This window comes from Castor canadensis, chromosome 3 (genome assembly GCF_047511655.1).
Source record: "Castor canadensis chromosome 3, mCasCan1.hap1v2, whole genome shotgun sequence".
In the NCBI taxonomy this organism is placed as follows: Eukaryota; Metazoa; Chordata; class Mammalia; order Rodentia; family Castoridae; genus Castor; species Castor canadensis.
In genome coordinates, this window is record NC_133388.1 from 133394536 (window position 1) to 133416143 (window position 21608).

The 21608-nt window shown below is 40.0% G+C and overlaps 1 long non-coding RNA gene across 1 annotated transcript; it reads right to left on the reverse strand.

The window, feature by feature from the left end:
* Positions 1-951: 951 nt before the first annotated feature.
* On the reverse strand, positions 952-20719 carry LOC141421670 (uncharacterized). The gene is made up of 3 exons (XR_012446345.1): positions 19458-20719; positions 8188-8284; positions 952-1838 (listed from the first exon to the last, which is right to left on the reverse strand). It is a non-coding gene; the product is annotated as an uncharacterized lncRNA (long non-coding RNA).
* Between the last annotated feature and the right edge of the window lie 889 nt (positions 20720-21608).

Sequence of the window (21608 nt, forward strand, 5' to 3'; positions counted from 1 at the left end):
ACTTTTTGAGTTGTTAATGGGCATGCCTCAATGAAGGGGTTATTTTTGCCTAGGACCTTACTGACCAGTTGTTTTCCCATTCTTTGGTCAATATCTATGTCATCTATTATTTTGCACAATATTGCTGGTATCTCTTCCTTTTGGGCCCTTCTCAGTATGGGGTTAACTGTGTATGGGTCTGTAAGGGAAATAGTTGTATCTGTTCCCTTAGGATAATCTTTAAATTTTTCATGTGTGTTTCTGTCTCCTTCCAAGGGTACCCTAGCTCTATCTCCACCCTTGTCTTATTTTTACCCCATTTCCTTTTCAGCTTCTCCCATACTTTACTCCCAGCAGTTGCCATAACCTAGGCTTCAGGTTACCACCAGGTGGCAAGGGTAAATATTCTCTTAATGAGTGCCTTACTTAAGTACCAATGAATGGATCCGGCCATGCTTAGTTCCTGAATTTGTTTGTCTAATAGTGAGTCTCCAATTCTATACAATCTTTTAGCTATCCACTGTCTCATAGCTACTTGGTGTTTTTCATTGGGGGTGAGTTCTAAAATCCCTCCAAGAGAATCTCAGCATTGGGGGCTCCCTTTGCTCCAGAGCAAGGGGTGGCTTTCACCCAAGCTACCCACTCTTCCCCAACCAAGGCTGGGTTGGTTTCGTCTGGGTGGTAGGCCTAGGTACACAGGAGAGAAGGACCCACACCTGGGTTACCCACTCTTCCCCAACCAAGGCTGGGTTGGCTTCGTATAGGTGGTTGGTCAAGGTTTCTGTTCACTGCGCCCTTCCTTGTTCCTTTGCTCAAGTGCCTCCAATGCCTCAATCAGTTCCTGGACCAAGATTTGTGTCTGGATTGCCCTTTCTTGTGATAGGCTTATAAAAAGCCAAAAAGCCATGATCATAATCCCCTTCATGAAATCTTGCCAACTACACCAATTGTTGCAAGCGCTTATTGTTTCAATTGAGTACAGAGAGACAGTACTCAGGAGACTCTTATTTCAGAGAACAGGGATTTTATTCAAACAAATTCACACAGCACTTTCCTATGGATCCTAATGCCTGACTCTGCTACTCTAGCCAGCCAGGAGTTACTCAGACCTTCCCCCAAGTCTCGCTCACCGTGTGATGTCTTCTCAGCTGATGAGGGGGGCATAGCTGCACCCCAGGGGATCCTCACAGCTGTCTTCAGTGCAGGTCCAGTTTCACGGTTCACCAGTGACACCCAGTGGTGGTCGGGAGAAGAGGCATGCTCACAAGAGGCAGCTGCCTCCACATCAGGGCCTCAGGACAGACTCTGACGGTGTGGTCTCCGGTGGGTGAGGAGGCAAGCGAGGTTTTGGGTTCCAGCCTGAGTTTATATACCCAATGGTGACCTCACCACCTGTTATCCGCACTGTCACCTTAGGGTTAGCTTGTTTGCATATCAGCCACCACCTTAGGCTTGGCTTATTAGCATATCAGCCACCACCTTAGATTTGCTTATTAGCATATCAGCCGGTCTTACTCCAGCTGGTTTCTAAGTCCTAACACACACTAGCTAATACTTCTTATTTCAACAATTTCTCATACTTTAACACAATACAATCCTTCAATATGACAACAATCTTATATATGTTCATCACACTCTGCCTAGCAAACATGAGGACCTGATTTCCAACTCCAGAACCTCAAAAAAAAGAAAAAAAAAGGATTTGACCTTGAATGTCAGCATGTGACTGTTTAATAGAAAATCAAAAGCCACAAAATTGAAGAAAATCAAAGCTCTGCATGCTTTCTCGGTAGTCTGTTGGGCTGGCTCCTTGGCTCCTTATTCGAAATGTTCATTTGCTATAGGAGACGATCCACTGCCTGATAATAAAAATAAAATAAGTAAGAAACTAGACAAAACTATGCATCTAGATATGTACCACATAACATCTGAGAGAGACCAAAAGACTGTAAAGTTAAATATACTCATTTTGTATGCTGAGTTTCCACCAGTCTTACCCACTTACCATCAGATATTCTAAGGGGCAAAGTTGTTAGACAGAATGGAGGAAAAGACAAGATGCTTTGTCTTCAACTGGTGAAAATACACATGAGGCTAGACAATTATTCTGCCTGCAGGAAACACTAAATAACTCTTTGCTTTTTGCCTTAGTATGAATCCAGAGTCAACTCTACCAAAACTACAAAGTGATAAAACAAACAGCACTAGAAGAAAAAGCCCTCATTTTCTTTCAGCCACTTCACCTTTCCACTCTACCAATGAACATCTCTTGCTCTGCCAGGGCCTTCTCACTCTGCTTCTTCTGTACCTAAAATTGCTCTCATAAAACTAGCTAATAGAATCATAAACATTTAAGTGCAGGTTTGAAAATGATATTCTCAGAGGCCAGGTTACTATACTCTTCCCTCAAGGGCTACTGCAAAAATCAGAGTGAAACCAAAAGGAAGCCAGAGCTCCCCACCTTGACTCAAACAGATGCTCAATTGTCATTTAGTTTAGGTACATAGGGAAGCTCTGCTCACAAATTTTTTTGGATTCAGAAAAAGGATTGGGGGTGGTAATTCTACAATTGTTACTACAGCTATTTTTAAAAAGTTGTAAAACCACAATACCTAAAGACAAATGCATACATGAAACTACCATACTTTCAGAGAAATTACTTCACCTAAATAGATTAATATTTAAAGGTGAAATGCTCATGTTATTGAGGTGGGAAAGACTAGGCTTCATCCTTCCCATTTTTTCTTCTTTTACTCTCCTACCCTCCTTCCTTCCCATCTTTCCTTCCATCCACTCTTCTTTTCCCTTTTGCTCTTTTTTCTCTTTATTCTAACTCTTTCTCTTTCTCCTGGTTTCTCTCTCTGCTTTTCTATTTCATATTATTTCTGTTTTCCTTTCTTATTTGCTTCATGAAAAATTATTATCTTCACCTTGATAATTCATCTTACAGATGTGTAGAACATGAACTTACCCAACTTACTCTTGAAGTTTGTAAGACCTGAAAAAGTGAAACAGAGATCCCAAGTTTCAGGCTGGGGGAGAGGCTCATATGGTAAAGCACCTGCCAACAAGTGTCAGGCCCTGAGTTCAAACCCCAGTGCCACAAAAAAAAAAAATCCCAAGGTTCTAGCAAACAGAGATTTCCTCAGGAAAAATGAATAATAGCAGAGATCAAAAACTTTTGTTGTCTAGTTGTCTACATCCTAGATATTTGTAAATTTTATTGACAAATAATAATTGTATATATTTGTGGGGCTCAAATTGTATCAATCAAATGTATGATTATTCAATACAAATATACATTACGCAATGCCCAAATCAGGGAAATTAGCATATCCAACCACTTCAATATTTATCATGTCTTTGTTGGGATATGATTAAAAATCTTCTCTCTTATATATATAAACATGTAATGGACTACATATTCAGCCATTAAAAAGGGAATGAAATCTTGTCATTAGTAACAATGCAGATGAGCCCAGAGGACATTATGTTAAGTGAAATATGTCAAGCACAGAAGGACAGATACTGCATGACCTCACTAGAAGATTTATGGAATCTGAAAGTTGATCCCACAGGAGATTAGGCTAGAACATTAGTACAGAAGTTGGGGACAATGGCAAGAAGAAGAGTTTGAGGGGAGTTTGGTACAATGTTACAAGAAGAGTTCTGGTGTTTTATATCTAGTAGGTTGGTTATGTAGCAATAGTGCATTATATTCTAGACTTTGGAATTCATTTTTCCTGATCCATCCCATTTTATTTATCACCACATGAATGAAGGATACAAAATTAAATTCGATCTGGTTACTATTCTCTTAGAAAACTTTTATGAGTTCATCCTGTTTATAGTAAAAGAAAAAAAGTCAAAACTGTTTCCCCAGACATTCAATCCTTTTAGCTGGGTCTCACATCTTTCAACCTCATCTCCTGTCACCAACAACATTTCTCACTGCCCTACACTTTCCCAAAATTAAAATTATCTCAGACATTAAATATGACTTTTCAATACCAACATTTTTGGTAAATTATAAATTACCGTCATATCCCCCTACATTAAGAGACAAAGCCAAACAATAAATACAGATTAGTATTACAGAAAAATCTGAAAATAAAATTAGCATAAAATTTTAATTTTAACACATTACCACTGGAAGAGCTTGTCCTTTATGTATTTTTTAAAATTTCACTTATACGTTAATATTACCAACAGAGCAATTACTTAAATTACTAAGATCATTAAACAGTAAGGCCTATATACTTTAACTTTAGAGAACTTTGCATTCTCAACTGAAAAGAAATGTAAAGAGTACCTAGGTCAACTTACAATAAAAAGGATGAGCTATTTTTAGACTCATAGAAAATTTCAACACTATGTCTAATAAATGTCTCTAATGATACCATATATTCAAACTTTCTGTGTATTGTCATCAAATTTCTTGCTGTTATAACCAGAAGAGCTCTGGTTCCAGGCAGAACTTCAGTTTTAGTGCTCATTGATGTTGAGTACAGAAATCATCTCTTAGTAGCAAAACAATTAAAAACACAAACTAAGTAAATAAAAGTTTAGAAATGAAGCATTTGAGGAAAGTAGAACTTACAAAAAAATATCTTGTGTACTTGATTCACTAACAATTCCCTTGCCGACTCCTTTTTTGTCTATGAAAAAATGACCATTGAGATTGTTGTCCCACCCTGCACATCTGTGATGGGTGTTTCTCTCCAGGGTAATAAAGTACTTGCAGAGAAGCTCTTTTTATCTGTGTGCAAAAGTGGGACAAGTCTGCTCACAAATTGGAAACTGTCAGACATCTGCTATTTTAGTGATGTAAACAAAACAACCCAAATCTTTTAATATCTTGATAGTACTCAAAGAAATTCTCCTTTACTGTAGTGCCTAACATTACCATTTGCAGAGACGAACTAAATTTGCAACTGTGGGAAAAGCAATCAAATAATTCAAGAATGGGAGAGAATAGCCATTCATGAGCATCAGTGGCTCAAGCCTCTAATTCTAGCTACTTGGGAGGCAGAGATCAGGAGGGTCATGGTTTGAAGCCAGCCCCAGAAAATAGTTCACAAGACCTTATCTCAAAACTACCCAATATACTGCCAAGTCTTCCAAATCCTCCTGCCTATGGGAATAGTGAATCACTGCTTCCTGAGAAGGGGACAAGCCAAGGTACTTTTAAAAAAAACAAACAGATTAAGAGCTCAGATAAAACAACCCTACCCCGTCCCAGAAAATATCACTGTTGCACTAAATTGCACCAAGACAAATAGCTTCTGAATTAAAGTGAGGAGGAGGTAGGTTTTCAGCTGCTGCTAACTTAAGGAAGAAGGCAAGACACATACCCTTCCCCCCACTTGCCTCCATTATGTTGTTTCTCATCATCTCAGCAGCTTCCTTACCACAAAGGACACAGTGGCTATGGTGACAGTGAGGCTGCTCCATGCATAACAGGTGAGAAGCCACTCTAACACATGTGTACTGGAACTTCTTTCTTTCCTAGTCTCAACTTTCTAGGCAAAGAAACCTCTTTCTGCCTCAAACAATTAACACAGGCTCTTTTTTTTTCTAATTTTTTATTATTCATTTATTCACATGTGCGTACATTATTTGGGTCATTTCTTCTCCCTGCTCCCCTCCCCTGCCCGCACCCCCCCCCCGTCACTTCCAGGCACAACCTGTTCTGCCCTCATCTCTAATTTTGTTGAAGAGAAGACATAGCATAATAAGAAAGACAAAGGGTTTTTGCTGGTTGAGTTAAGGATAGCTATACAGAAAGATTCCTAGCATTGCTTTCATAACACAGGCTCTTTTTAACTGTAACATCTTGAGATGGAAAAACACACAGGTTAGATAATAACCCCTGAATCCCCTTCATCCAAAAACAGTTGTTTTCCTGTCACTCTGGCTTCTCAAGAGAAGGTCTCAGAGGCAGGCAATCCTGAAGATTTGTACAGACATGTGTATCCTCATCAGTTTCCACAATATTCCATCTGTACCCGGAACTCAGGCCAGAAGGTATACTGGATGCTGGATAGGCCTGGGCCAGCAGCAGTGCTCAGATGGGGCTGCCACAGCTTACATCACCTATAAAGGCACAGCTTGTGAGCTATGCAGCCAAAGAGGTACATGGCAAGCTGCCCAGCTGTCAAGGAAGAGAGTCATGGTAGAGAACAAGTTTCCCCTACATGAATCCTTTGCTCAGGTGCTCTTTGTACTGACAGTGAGGAACTTATAATTACTTCACACTTGGGCTGGACAGTTCTCTGTCCATCTAAATTGATTTGTCATTTCACTCTGACCATAAGAAGAGGGTAAAGATCTAGGCAAGGACCTCAGGTCACAGCATTCAGAGGCCAGGCTACCAAAGTAATCCTGCTCCACAGCCCCTCTCCATGCTTTGACTCTGAGAGGCAGCAGAAGGATGATAGTGAGATACAAAAAGGCCTTGGCAGGGTGGGATTCTATTTTCAGAGGAATTTTATTTCCTTAAGACAACCAAAAGGTGAAAGTAATCCTCCCTGAGATGACTTTATCAAGCCCTGGCTCTGAAAATCCAGGGTCAGAACTAGTTCACCAATGCAAGATTGGTAGCTGGACTTAGTTTTCTTTTTGAGGCATCTTTTCCTTTATCTCAATCAGAACACAATGGGTGCACCATTTTCATTCTCTCTGTTATAATCATAACCTGCAAACAAGTAATTCACCACCTCCTACCCAAACTAGCCATGGAAAATGAAAAAGTCAATTTTTAAAATGTGTAAGTCCCTGTTTTCAACCCTCAGCACCAAAAAATAAAATGTGTATGTATGTAATAAGTTTACAAAATAAAATTCTGGAACAGATGACGTTAGCTGTTCAGAAATTAAGTATTACTCATTATCCTTAGAGAATAAAAAGAAAATACCCAACTCAAAAAAGGGCTGGCAGACTGGCTCAAGTTGGAGAACACCTGCCTAGCAAACCCCAATAATGACAAAAAAAAAGAATTTATAGTATCTGGTCACCTAGTCCATAATCTCATCATTACAGACATATGGTACAGCACAGACAATACCAAAGCGATTACTAAGCCAAATCAAGCTTGTTGTTTATCAGCTCCATAATTTTAGAGAAAGGACATTACCATTCTGCTACTTATTTCAGAAAGGACTCTAAGGCTGCTTTCTTAATAATCATACAGGTTTTAAAAATTATTTTAATGTCTTAAACACCATCTTTATTGTAATGACTTAAATACCAACTATAATACCTAGCATAATGCATATTTAAAAAATCTCAATCAACTATTACCATCTATTATCATTATCTATTATTATTATTATCATCTCAACCTCAGCCCCATTCTTTCCTAAGCCAATATTGACAATGACCAGAAGCAATAATAGAGCCTCTTTCTTAACTGAGGAACTGCTTCTGCACTGGGTTTGCATTCCAAAAACTAGAGTAATTACAATGAAGACCACCGAATACCCACATGCTAAATAATCATTAGCTTCATTTACAACTCTCAGTAATTTTTAAGGCAATCGTTCTTGCCTTGCAAACCAACTTTTTGACTAAGGCCTTTACAAGTTAGCTATGGCCATTCCTTACCTCTTATACTTTAATCCTGTTACCCACATAAGCATGAGGAATTTAACCCTAATCCTTGATATGCTGACTGTGGTCTACTTCACACAGGACAGAATCCCTGATCTGAGTACTGGTAAATGTTTAAGAATCCCTTTTTTGGAAAAGCATGGGGGCAAGGACTGATCCAAAGTGATTGCCAATTTCTATGTTGTAAATACTTTCACTTGGTCTGATTTCAAGATTAAAAACATGACCTCATTAAACATGGAGTTGAGAAGAGATTCACATAATCTGCTTTCACAAGCATAACTTTGACATACCAAGCTTGGAAACCCTATCTTAAAATGCCACTCCAGCCAGAAAGAACCCTTTCACATAAATTCCAGATCATACCTGAGCTTCAGTACAACTATAAATGGTTTATTGGATACATGATTGCCAGTTGAGATATTAAATATCTTGTTCAAGACTTTTTCTCTCACCTCTGCTGTTTCCCAACCTAGCTAATACAGGAGTGAAGTATGCACTCCACTACACTTTGCTGGTAGTGGCGGAGAGAATGTGAGCTATGTAGTAACTTATTCCAGTAGTGATACAACTTTTAAAAGATAAGCTGATACTTACCAGCTGGTTCTTTTCTCTGTGGGGCATATGGCATTATCACCTTGAGTGTAAGGTGATAATTCTTGCCAAGCTTCAGGATGTTTCAGGCAGAAAGTTCCTAATGAAGAAAACAGATACAAATAATGTTTTAAGCAGCTATAAGGAAGTGCTCAGTGGCTCACACCTGTAATCCTAGCTACTTGCGAGGGAGAGATAATGGTTCAAAGCCAGTATCAGACATATAGTTCATGAGACCCAATCCCAAAAAATAGCCAACACAAAACAGTACTGGTGAAGTGGCTCAAGTAGTATAGTGCATGCCTAGCAAGCATGAAGCCCTGAGTTCAAGCCACAGTACTGAAAAAAAACATGGATAGTAAAGAAAGGAGCTTAAAGGTCTTAAAGTTTTAGGACTATTTGAAAAACTATAAAAGTATATTATGTATTAGAGTGCAATAAGCAGAATGTTATAAATTCCAGACTTGTTTGAAAGAATATAGTGATAGAATATGTAACAATGTAGTAAAATAAAAAAGTTTAAAAAATATAATTACTGTAAGAGAAATTAAGAAAGAGGAAAGGAACTTAAAAGAATTAGACCAAATTCAGAGTATTAAAAAGGTAATGATACAAACTCAAGTAAGTAAATAATTAAGTTAAAAGTAAGTGTAGATAGTATTCCATATAAATGACTAGCATTATAAGGATAGAATAAAATATTTTTAAAATTCTGCTATATGCTTAAAGGAGACATACTTTATTTATTTTGGTGGTACTGTTGCGGGAGTTTGCTAGCTGAGATAGGAGACTCTTGAGGCAATTAGCAGGAAGCAAAGTTTAATTATGCCAGCACAGACTCAGCAGACTCATGTTCAAAGGCTGAGCCCCAAGAAAGGGTCTCACTTTATATATCCTTGCAAGCAGGTTACAGGAACAAAAAGCAAGGTCTAATCCATATATGGTTATACTTAATTTTATTGGCTACTTTACCTCTCTGCCATGCCATCTCTACCTCCCTGCTACTTTCTCAGGACTCAGGCCTAGACTGTTTTCTTTTGATCCTCCTCCCTGCTACATTATTACCCCTTTGATACTCAGACCCATATAGGGTCAAAGTGCATCATCTTAATTTAGGAGTTTGTATTTCTATAACATCATTACATGTAAGGCCATTTGTCATCTTTTTCTCAAGCCCAATGGTCTCCCATGTTGGTCCCCCCAACACAAACATAGCATAAAGTGACATTTAGTGTCTGGGTTATAGACTCAGCCAGTGAGAGGAACAAGTTTTTAACTTTGGCAGAGATGGAAAATTTATTTTTCATCTCCTTATAAAATGAGTGAAAAACTTGGTATGAGGAACTCTCATGGGTAATGGTTACTAATTTGAGGTATATCAGACTCTCAGGGTCAAGACCCTTTTTATCTATTTTTTTTATTGTATTATTATTCATATGTGCATACAAGGCTTGGGTCATTTCTCCCCCTGCCCCCACCCCCTCCCTTACCACCCATTCTGCCCCCTCCCTCTCCCCTCACCCCCTCAATACCCAGCAGAAACTATTTTGCCCTTATCTCTAATTTTGTTGAAGAGAGAGTATAAGCAATAATAGGAAGGAACAAGTGTTTTTGCTGGTTGAGATAAGGATAGCTATATAGGGAGTTGACTCACATTAATTTCCTGTGTGTGTTTTTATATTAATTACTTTTCCATGTGTTTAATCAGATGGCTTAAGTACAGTGAAAGTTACAGGGTTATAGGCGCCATGGGTGTAGTTAGGGGCAGCTTTCCCTTATGAAGGAGGGCTGCGTATTTTGTCCTTTGTTAAACCAGATCAGTAACAATAAATAGTAATTATGCATCCTGCTCAAAAGAGATAGAAGAGAGCAAATAAAAACCTTTCACCATGAGACCAATCAGCGGGGCAGTTTCTCCCAAGCCTATGGGGAAGACTAGGGTGAAAACTATGGCAGTAGATACAGACAAGGGGTGACAATGCATTACAGTGAGATAACTGGGGTGAAAAACAACTTATTTGTCCTGTTGGAGAGTTGACTCAAGCTTCTGCCATGCATAGACTAGTCAGCTTCCAGTGGTGACTAGCACAGGGCTGTCATTCAGTTGTTCTTGGTCCCCTGTTGTTTCCTGGGAAGCAGAGTCCTGCTGAGGTAGGGGGCTCAGGTTCCAGAGGGTGATCCTGTAAGATGAAGCTGGATCAGAGATGCATTCCCACTCAAATGCATTCCCACTTGACTTGACTGTGGTGGATTCAATGAGCAATCACTGCTACTTTAACTGTGGTGGGAAAAGACAAGATAACAACAAAAAGGCTCCTCCAATGAAGTTGGATATTTTATTTTATTAATTTTTTTTTTACCCAATGTCTTTTTTTTTAACTGAGTAGAATTACTATGGCAACAATATATTATCAGTGTATATGTCCAAGAAAACTCATTAAAAAAAAAAGTTAAAACCACTGTGTTTAAGTATTAAAGGACATGTTTAGAGCCAGTAAATAGTTTTGTTGCTATTTTAGGAGAAGACCCTGTCTAAAAATGTAAGTTTGTGTCTGGAAGAGGTTTAATACCAGATAGCCACACATGCATAAGAACCATTTCTTTAATCCTCTCTGCCTTGATTATTTTTGAGAGGTCTGGCACCAGTGACTCCATTTGAACTTTGATGGTATTCCCTGCTTTGTCTCCAAACTGCTTGTCTCAGAGCAATCCCTACTTCTAAGTACTAACCAGGCCTGAACCTGTTTGGCTTTTGAGACCAGACGAGATTGGGCACATTCGGGGTGATATGGCCTTAGACTAAAGATCTTTTTTGTTTTGTCATAGTCAGGATTTGCTTTTTCCTGGATTTTGTTTGGTTGGTTGGTCATCTCTATAAAATTCTCATTGAGTACCTGTAGTATGTCTTCTTTTAAATTATTCTTGTGGGCTTCATTGGGTCCTTTGGCATAGTTTATCTTCATTTTGTTGGAGTGTGGGTCTGAGTACCTATTTTCTTCATTCCCCTCTTGTTCCTGTACTAATTTTTTGCTGTGGGGAAACTGGTTTCCCTGTTTTTTCTATCTTCCTGTCATTGTCTTTGGTGTTGTTACTGTCCCTGTACTGTGTGCAATTAAGTATTTTCTAGCTTGTAATAATAACAATGATAATATTTAGAATGGAAGGGTGAGCTGAGATGGAAAGCAAGAAGTTAAAGAAATGGGAAAAACAAATACACAGACTGGAGGGAGAAAACAGAACAAGGTATCAGACAAGAAGGTTTCAAAGGTATAAACAGGGAGCTTTAGTGTACTAATTGACAGTAAGCTGAATAGACATTAGAGAGACAGAGAGAGGATTGAAAATCAAAAATAAAAAAAGATAAGAATAAAAATAAAAAATACGTAAATGAAAGAAAAATCTATATATAAAAATGTATTAAAATAAAATGAAAAAATAGAAAATTTAAAAAAACCAAAAAACCAAAAAACCTCCAAGTTCAAATGCAATGAAGTTTCAGTGTTAATAGTTTGGGTGTCCGTCTCAGTCTCCAATCCTGGAGATGGTGCCTCAGATGTTGTTCTGTAGTTGTCTCATCAAAGGGGATGCATAAAGTAGAACAAAACTACACACACACTCACAAAAAAACCCCAAGTGTCCCAAGTCCAAATGCAATACAGTTTTAGTAAGTTTTTCAGCTTGCAGGTGTAATTCGGTTGTTCTCTCATCAAAGGTAGGGAGACAAAGGGGAAAAAAAAGAGTCTGGAGACAGTTCTGAGAATGGTATCTGCAACTGTGGCTTGCCTGCCTGCTGCTCTCAGCCTGCTGTTGCTGGAGGCATTATTTATGCAGATCTCAAGGGTGAGCTTAGCACTCACCTGGCCCTGCAGGCTTTGTTTGCTCAGATTTCTCTTGTGCGGGAACCTCTGCTACAAGCTTTCCCCTTTCCAAGCACTGGGAAAGGTGACACTGCACCCGCGTTCTCAGGCCTGTGTGTTTATTTACAGTTCATGTGGGAGGTGGGTCTTCCCCCCTCTCCTGTGCAGTTCTCCTCACACCTCTGCTTTCACAAGCTTTCCTGCTCCTGATTACTGGGTGGTGCTGCTGCTCCGGCCAGCCACCATGTTTGTTTACAGCTAACGTGGGAAGTGGGTCTTCCCTCCTCTCCTGTGGAGTTTTCCTCCCTCCGCCACTCTCACAAGCTTTCCCACTCCTGGTTGCTGGGCACGCGCCCCCGCTCCCGCCAGAGGCTCTCCAGCCAGACCGGCTTGTTTATTTACAGTCCCAGGAAGGATTCCCTTCCTCCAATCTTCAGTGCTCTGTGCACCCCACCCTCTTTCCCATGTGTCTTTATTGTTCTTATTGCTTATTAGTCAGTTTCTCTTTTTTCCCTGGGTGGAGGTCAGTCTGTCCAGAGGGCTATGCTGCTCTGGCCCAGGCTTGTCTGTGGGGCTACCGTGGTACCACAAAGCTCACCTGGTCCACGTCTTCCCAAGCCGTCTGGGCGCCGGCAACTGGCGGCCAGGGGCCTTCCTGGTTTCTCCATTTAATGTGAAGTGGAGATTCTCTGAGCCGGTTGCAGTTGTGGAGGGGTCAAAGTTATGCCTCTTCTCAGTGATTATGCCTACAAAGTGTGTCTCCAGCGTCTCTCTAAGATTTCACTATAGGAGGCTCGCTTTCTGCTTCCTCCCTCTAGCCGCCATCTTGGAATCCCCCAAAAGTCATTTCTTTAACTACTCAAATCCAAGATTTTTGTTGCAGGCTGTGGTCCCCCTTTTCTCCTTCTTCTTCTTCTTTTCTTCTCCCTGTGATCTAAGCCAGAGTGTTAACCTCTGAAGGCCTGCATCTTAGTGAGAGCTGATTGAAATAAGTTTGGTAACCTGTTTTCTTAAAAGTAGCATAACAGAGTAATAATTTTTACATTGATTCTATAATAAGAAATGTTCTCAAGATGTTTACATACTTATGTGTAAAAAGCCTAAGTGGTTTACAACAGAGATCTTTAAAACAAATACCTTGATTTTTTTTGTTGCCAGAGTATCATATTAACCTTATGGCAGCATTTTAAGAACCACTTTGAAGATGTTTACATATACACACACACTGTGAGCATACCATTAGATGGGTGCACAATCTGACCAGCCATTACCAAGGGAAACATAAGCATCTCATGACTGTTTCAATAACAGACCAAGCTTACTGCACCAACCTTTTGGAACAGTTTTTTTTTTTTTTACCAGCAACAGTCAAAGTTGTTCTTTTTTCCATCCTTTTAGGTAGGGTCTCCCTGTTTGTGCTCCCTGGAAATAAAGATGCCAGCAAGTTTAGTATTTCTGGCATATTTTAACAATTCTAAATTGTTTTCTATTTACTTTTTAAGACAACTGAAGGAGTATATTAAACATTTTATCCTTTTCTGTCTCCAAACATTTCATGACATTTTTTTCCTCTCTCTTTTCCTTATCTTTTTTCACTCCTCTCTCTCTTTCTCCCCACTCTCTCTCTTCACTTCATCCATGAAGACCTCATCCCAATTTTGTTTCCATTTATCCATTTCCCTCTCTCTACATTCAGAACCCTTCTGCAACATTCCTTTTCTTTCAAGTCAGACCAGATCTTATGTATCAGTGCAAGTCCATCCTTTATGTGTTAATTTTTGTAAGAGCTCAGTTAGTGCTGAGACTCAGTCCTCCTTCAGGATGCCCATTTTGGGTGAAGATGAGCAAACTGGGGCACCAAAGCTACCCATCGAGACTGAAAGACTCTGATTTCTCCTCAGTCTGCCCAATAAATTGCTATCTGAACTTAAATAAACAACAAAGTCTGAATTTTGAAGACCAGTTTTAGCCTCTTGACTTTTCCCATTCTCTTGGGTGGTTTTTTTTCCCCACAATTACTCTGTAAACTTCATTAATCACAGTTTTGTCTAGTAACTGTTCCAGGGGCCATCCTACACCAAAAGCAGGCCAATCTACTTCTCAAAGGACCTTTAGCTTGTTAGGAATGAACTTAACTCCATAGTCACCATTAAATCCCTTTTTAAAGTTATTAATCATACACTTCAAGGGAGTGTTTTTACTCTGATTTCCACATATTTCCTCCTCATACCAGACTGCCAGACAGACACAGAGTGGGAGGGAACTCCTCACTTGCTTCCCAGCTGGGTTGTCCCTTAGCTCGCATTTTCATATACTCTCATACGGCACCATTCTTCCATATTGCTCCTTGAACCTGAGACATGGTTTCACCCCAAAAATGGTGGTTACTAGGATGTCCCATTGGGAGGTGATCAAGCTCCCCTTCTGCATCCTGGGGCAGGCCTGAATTTGAACCAGTCTTACCAGTCTGATGAGCAGTGCTCCCCTCCCCTCGCTGGTTCCTGCACCTCACTGGGTTCCTTTGTGTATCCGAGGCCCTCACCCTGACTCGCCCAAAGGAGGACTCCCCCTCCAGATCAAGCTGTCTGCTGGCACCTGTTGGGATCTCCTCCTGGCGTTCTAGGGGGATGCACCCCAGTGACAAGGGAGGTGTTAATGCACCATCTCCACAATCCCAGATATCAAGCCCCCAAGAAATGTTGCAGGAGTTTGCTAGCTGAGATAGGAGACTCTTGAGAAAATTAGCAGGAAGCAACATTTTATTGTGCCAGCACAGACTCAGCAGATTCATGTCCAAAGGCTGAGCCCCAAGAACAAAAGGGTTTCACTTTAAATACCCTTGCAAGCAGGTTACAGAAGCAGAAAGCAAGGTTTAATCCATATATGGTTATATTTACTTTTATTGGCTACTTTATCCTAGTGCTACGTGACCCCTCCCTGGCGCTATGTGACCCTCCTCATGTTTACATTTCTCAGATTTTATCTCTCTGCTATACCATCCCTACCTCCCTGCTACTTTCTCAGGACTCAGGCCTAGACTTTTCTTCTGATCCTCCTCCCTGCTACAGTACTGGGTTTAAAAGAGACATACTTTAAATATAAGAACATAGAACAATTGAATTAAAAAGATGGAGAAAGATAGAACAAGCAAGTTAAAACCAAAACAAAGCGGTTTTCCTATACTAGCATCAAAGTAGATCCCAAAGCAAGAGGCTTTATGGGACATAATGAACATTTCCTAGTGACAAAAGAGGCCAGCCTCTCAGGGAGATAGCACAATAAATAAAAAAACATGCAGTCAGAGTTGGTGACTTTGTACAGATACATGACAGAACAAGCAGGGACAGAAAGAGTTCAACTTACTAAAGATACAGAATATCTGAGCTACATTATTACAAAATTCAAGCCAGTTAATATAGAGGAAATGCTACCTTCAAGGAGAGAACTCATATTCTCATTTTAAGAGCACACAAAATATTTATAAAATACACCCTATTCTGGGTCATAAAAGGATGCCTCAACAAATTAAAAATAACAAATAATTTCATATATTTTTTCTGACCACATAGTTCAAATAGAATTCAACAGCAATCATATGCCTAGGGAAAGAAAAAGTAAAACCTAAGGGCCTGAAACTTAAGCAGTATACTTCTAAATAATGAATAAGTCAATAAAGAAAGTAAAATAAGGGCATGTGGCTCAATTGGTAGTGTGCTTGCCTAGGAAGGGCAAAAAGTACCACCATAGAAACCTAAAAAATTGAAATAGAATTAGAAAACATTTTGAACACATTTCACATACTTACAAATGGATATAGTTAAAGCATTGCTTAGAGGAAAACATACAGCATTAAAATACCTACATTAGAAAAGATTAAAAACAACTGTCCATCAAAAGAAAATACCAAAATGCAAGCAAATCATATGCAAATGTTAGAATGAAAAATGTCAGAAAGCAATAAAAATATAAAGCAAACTAAAAATTTAAGAAAAACAAGAGCTATAAATTTTAAGATTAACAAAATTAATGAAACTCTAGTAAAGCTCATTTAGAAAATTTATAAATGTCAGGAATGAAAGGCTAGCAAACATTACAGATTCTTCAGATGTCAAAAAGACATGCTTTAGCCAGGCGCCAGTGGCTCACACCTGTAATCTTGGCTACTCGGGATGCACAGATCAGGAGGATCATGGTTTGAAGGTTTGAAGCCAGCCAGGGCAAATAGCTCCCAACATCCAACACAAAATGAGGATGGTAGAGTGGCTCAAGAAGTAGAATGCTTACCTAGCAAGCACAAGGCCTTGTGTTCAAATCCCAGTACTGCCTCCCCCCCAAAAAAGATATGCCTTCCTCTTGAGTTCTCTATGGTTGAATCATGTGTAATCATTAAGAAATAGAAGGTGAATCTCAAGACAACATTTGGGATCACACAATCCAGTTGCTGCTTCTCACAGGCAATTTTCCTTCTGTAGACAACTTTGGAGGATATGTATTCTTCGTTAATGAAAACTGTCAGTATTTTCTTGCTGATCTTGTTTTCCCTCTATACCTCCCACAGAGATTGTGCCTAAAATACATTTCAGAGCATCACCTAATTGCTTTACCTTTCAATCCCTAATAAACATAATTTGGGAAGAGTAACCTTTTAAGGCATTATCAGCCAATCACAGAGTCATTTGCAAGATTGAACACCTGCTTTTTGTGAACATAGGACCTAGAGGTTACCATTAAGACATCAAAATGCAAAGGATAGTAATATGGGAGGTGTGGAGGAAAAAAGTTAAAATCCTGCAGAAATTGACTCAAAACCTGATTTAGGCCAGCACCATACATATCATGCTAAGGATTTATTAACAGACCAGGTAACCCTCCCTTTTTCACTTGTAAGGATCTTAAGAAAATAAAACAAAAAGAAAACTTTAAAGTGAGCCAAAAACAAAACACACAAAAAACCCAACCACTGTAAAATAAAGAGGCAGCACAGTAATGACATGGATATTGAGCTAATAACTTCTTTCTGAGGGCTTAATACTCTATACATGGTTATTGCTACAGATTTTAACTGATTCTTCATCTAGCTGGACATTTTCCTATAACTTGATATTCAAAATATTGATTAATTATTTTCAGTTGATTCATGTATTGTCACTAGCATTGCAAAGTGATTTAATATGTCAAAAAGCATTCTATCATTATGTAATAAGAGGTGGAAAATTGCTCATGTCTCCTGATGTTGTAAGCCCTCTTTGACAAAATTAGTTCGAGAAAATCCAGAAGGAAATGATGATTATGTAATTCTGTTGATTCTCCCAACATTTAATGATTTACATAGCAGTTCCACATGTAATTTGCACAGCAGTTCCACATGTAATTTGCACAGAGATATTTTTAACCATGACATTCTTAAGAACCCAACACTGCAAAGAACATAAATGGCCAACATAGTATTCAAAGAAATAAAATGCAGAAGTCAAAGGAGTACATACATGCTAATAATAATGAAATGTGTATGAATGAAAATCAAAGGTCACAAATGTAACATTTTTAATTTGCTGGGATTTTTAGTATAGTTGTTAGAATAAATAATAAACATTTCACATTTTACAAATGTAGAAAAAAGATGTCATTTTGAATTACCAAGAACTGGCAATAAATTTGATGATTTGACTAAAACAACAAATACCTCAAAATTGTAACAGGAAAATGGATAATCCCAGCTACTTGGGAGGCAGAGACATGAGGATCACAGTTTAAGGTCCGACTGTAACAGGTGCTTAAGCTGCTTTTCCTGAAAAGCACTAACTCCTTACTTTAACAGCATCTGGCATCCACCTCCCAACTTTATGCACTTCCTTATAATTCTGGTAGCCATGCTGTCCGTGCTGTCTCTATTACTATTTTGGCCATTTATGTTCTTTCCATGCTTTTCTCCTGCTTTTTAGTTAAATGTTGACCTGAGTAAGAAGTCTGAGCTTTTCAGCAAAGCAGTTTAAGCACCTTTTACTATAATGCATGAAAGAAATGGTATAATTTGAAACCCATGAGAAAATTAATGTAGTATAAATAGGAAACTCCTGAGTTTGCTAAACAATATTTACCAAAAGCTTGAACAAACATTATAGTTAAGAAATGTATAAGTTAAACTTATTTTTTGATACATGAAAACATAAAAAGTATGTATATTAATAGGGTACCATGTGATGTTTCAAAACAGGTAGATAATATAATTTTTAATAAGGATAAACATATCTAGATCATCTTTATATAGCACCTGGGAATCTACTCTCTGAAAATGTAAACATCAAGGGAGATAGCACCCTATCTTCCAGTCTCTATGAAACATTAGAAGGCTAACTTTGGTGGATGCTTTGTTCCAAGATGTAAAACTACTTTCCTTTTGTCATGAAGATGCAAGAAAGTTTACTTTTCCTGTGGGTAAATTCAAGCAGCAGCATAGATGGCCTATGTCCCAGTGCTTTAAAAAAAAAAAAAAACATAAAAGCAAAAACATTCCAATCAAAACTAACCCAGATTTGTATGTCTTCAAAATAAATGATTTTTTTCATTAGAACACATTTTAGCCTTAGAATTACAGAATCACTAATTGGAGGGAGCTAACTTAAAAGTAAGACTAATTTGAGCCTTATGCTGATGGCTCAAGCCTGTAATCCTGGCTACTTTGGAGGAAGAGATCAAGAGGATCACAGTTTGAGGCCAGTCCAGGCAAATAGGTCATGAGAAAATATTCAATATAAAAAAGGGCTGGTAGAATGGCTCAAGTGCTAGAGCACCTGCTTAGTAAGCATGAGGCCCTGAGTTCAAACACAGCACCTCCAAAATAAAAGGAAGATCATTTTTGAGGAATTTACACCAATATATCAAATAAAAGCACCTGCAGATATTTTATTTGAGTAGATACTGAGTCCAATAAAAACTTTCAGAGCTAGAATGCTAGTATTTGACCAGTGTATCCACATAACCCTAGATACCTAATCTTTTCATCTAGGAAGATTCATCCATTCCTTCCATAAATGTTTTATTCATTTCAAATAAGACTAATGTTACACTTTTTGCCAAAGCCCTTTAAAATTAATTCCATCAGATACTAATCAAAGGAAGAATTCTACCCAAACGTTCTAGCAAGTTTAACTACAAATCACATATCAAGGAAGGAAATGTACCTAAATTAAATGCCTACATTCAGTAGTGTACTTTTGTTCTGCCCACCTCTGAGCTTGCTACCTGGGCCTGCCCCCCTGGTGAAATATCTTGGGTGGATGTTACACTTCATAGTGACTGCCCTATTGTCTTGATGCAGACATGTTAGTGATTGGACATTCAGATGAGGTTCTAAAATCAACCTTTGAACTCTCAGCTGTCTTAATTACATGCAACGGATAAAAAGGATGTTCTTACCTCAACTCTGAACCTTGCTTCATTGCTGAATCCCTTTCTTCTCCTGTCTCACCTTTACTATGGCACTGCGCCTCTTTGTCTGCAAGTGCTGCATCAAGTCGGATTGGATCTTTTTCCCCTGCAAGAGCAGGGTCAGTGGTTTCTTTGCCCTATTTGTTCTACCTCCCCATGTTCTTGGAAATGCTTCTTCCACACTCCTCAGTCATCTTTCCTAGACAGCTGTCCTTTATTTCTACAAAAATAAAAATCCTTTTTTGAGTACCTATTGTGTTCCAAGGCTATTGAAGGCAAGAGACAGACGCTTACAATTTACAGTAATTGTAGCTTACAATTACAATGCAGCTTACAATTTACAGTATGTCTTCTCCACAGCCCTGCATTTTAAAAACAGAAAACACGTCGAGAGAGTTGAGGTGACTTGCCCAGGACTTGACCCCTTAGCAAGTGTAACTGACACCTTAAGACTTACTGAAAACTGTGGCAGCTACAAGGGACCCCAAAGGGAGAGATGATGGGGGCTGGGGATGGTTTTCGTGGCTCTTTAGTCATCTTTGCCGGGTTCCTGAGACCCTCTGTGAGAGGAGCTCCCTCCTGGTACCACCTGTCCTGGAATCCAGGCCATAAATAATCAGGGCAATGGAGGAAAAGCACCAGGGTCAGAGCCCCAACGTACAGAACAGGGGTGCAATTGAGGGGAGGGAGAGAGCTCGCGGATTTTCCAGTCATTGGTCAACAGCCAAGGGCCAGGTGAGAGACGACCTCGAGGCTTTTCCCACCAGCCATCAACGGCCAAGGGCCAGGTGAGAGACGACCTCGAGGCTTTGCAGGTCAGCCGTCAACAGCCGAGGGCCAGGTGAGAGACGACCTCGAGGCTTTGCCGGTCAGCCATCAACAGCCAAAGTCCAGGTGAGAGACGACCTCGCGGTTTTTCCAGTCAGCCATCAACGGCCGAGGTCAGAGTGAGCCAAGATCTCGCGGTTTTTCCAGTCAGCCATCAACGGCGGAGGGCCAGGTGAAGAAAGCTCTCAAGGCTTTTCCCGTCAGAAGTCAACGGCCAAGGTCCCGGGAGGGAAAATCTCGCGGTTTGTCCTCTGAGCCGTCGACAGCGGAGGTCCACGGGCAGGAAGGTCTCGCGGGTTTTCCTCTCAGCCATCAACGGCCGAGGTCAGAGTGAGCGAAGATCTCGCGGTTTTTCCAGTCAGCCATCAACGGCCGAGGTCAGAGTGAGCGAAGATCTCGCGGGTTTTCCTCTCAGCGGTCGAGGAATCTCTGCAGGCCCCTCCCTGAAGTCGCGGAGGCTCTCTAGCCGCGCAGCGTCTCTGTGGTAAGTGGGCGTGGCTGGAGAAGATGGACGCCCCGCAGCTAAGGCTGAGTCCTGACCTCAGTGTGTCTGCCGCTGCTGGCAATGGTGGCGTCCTGGAAACTGCTGGTCGCTCGCCACTGTGGTGGAGGCTTGAGACAGGTTCTGGTGGGTAGAAGCCTGGGCGTGGGAGTGAAGTCTCTGGGCAGGTGGAGGGTCCAGGAGCTGGGGTTGGGGTCGGGGGTGGGGGTGTGCACCATCAACTCCCCTTCCCTTTTGTGCAAAGTCTTCATCTCTAGCTGGGGTCAGTTAAGGCTTTCTTCTGCCCACCCTCAGTGCATGTTTGGTGCAGCTTGACCACGTTGTACTGATGGTTGGCGTTAGGAGTAACTCTAGAGCCAGATACAGTGCAAGTGTCACTGGGGAAGGTTTGAGGTCAGAAGGATCCTGACTTAACTCACAAGTTACCCACCATTTCCAAGCCTCTTGAATTCAATGAGGAAAAGAATTTCAAAGAAATTCAAGGACAATGCTCAAAAGGTGAGGCAAGAAAAGTTTATTAGTCGGACAGAGAAAAACAAAGAACTAAAAGGGGAACCAGGAAGCAACCCCTGACATGCAGAGAATGGGAGCTAAGAGGTAAGTAGGTAGTCTTCATGGGAGTTTCAGTTTAAACTTTTACCTAGATACTGGTCACCTGGAGACCTTCAGTCATTTGCTCAGTTCCTGTTTTGATGTTACCTCTCAAACATGGAGACAGTAGGTCTAGGGTGGCCTTCCAATCAAAGGTTCTTTGGACAGAGGTGTCTACTTCTTGTGACCTTGAGCATTCCTTTCAGGTCAAAGAATTA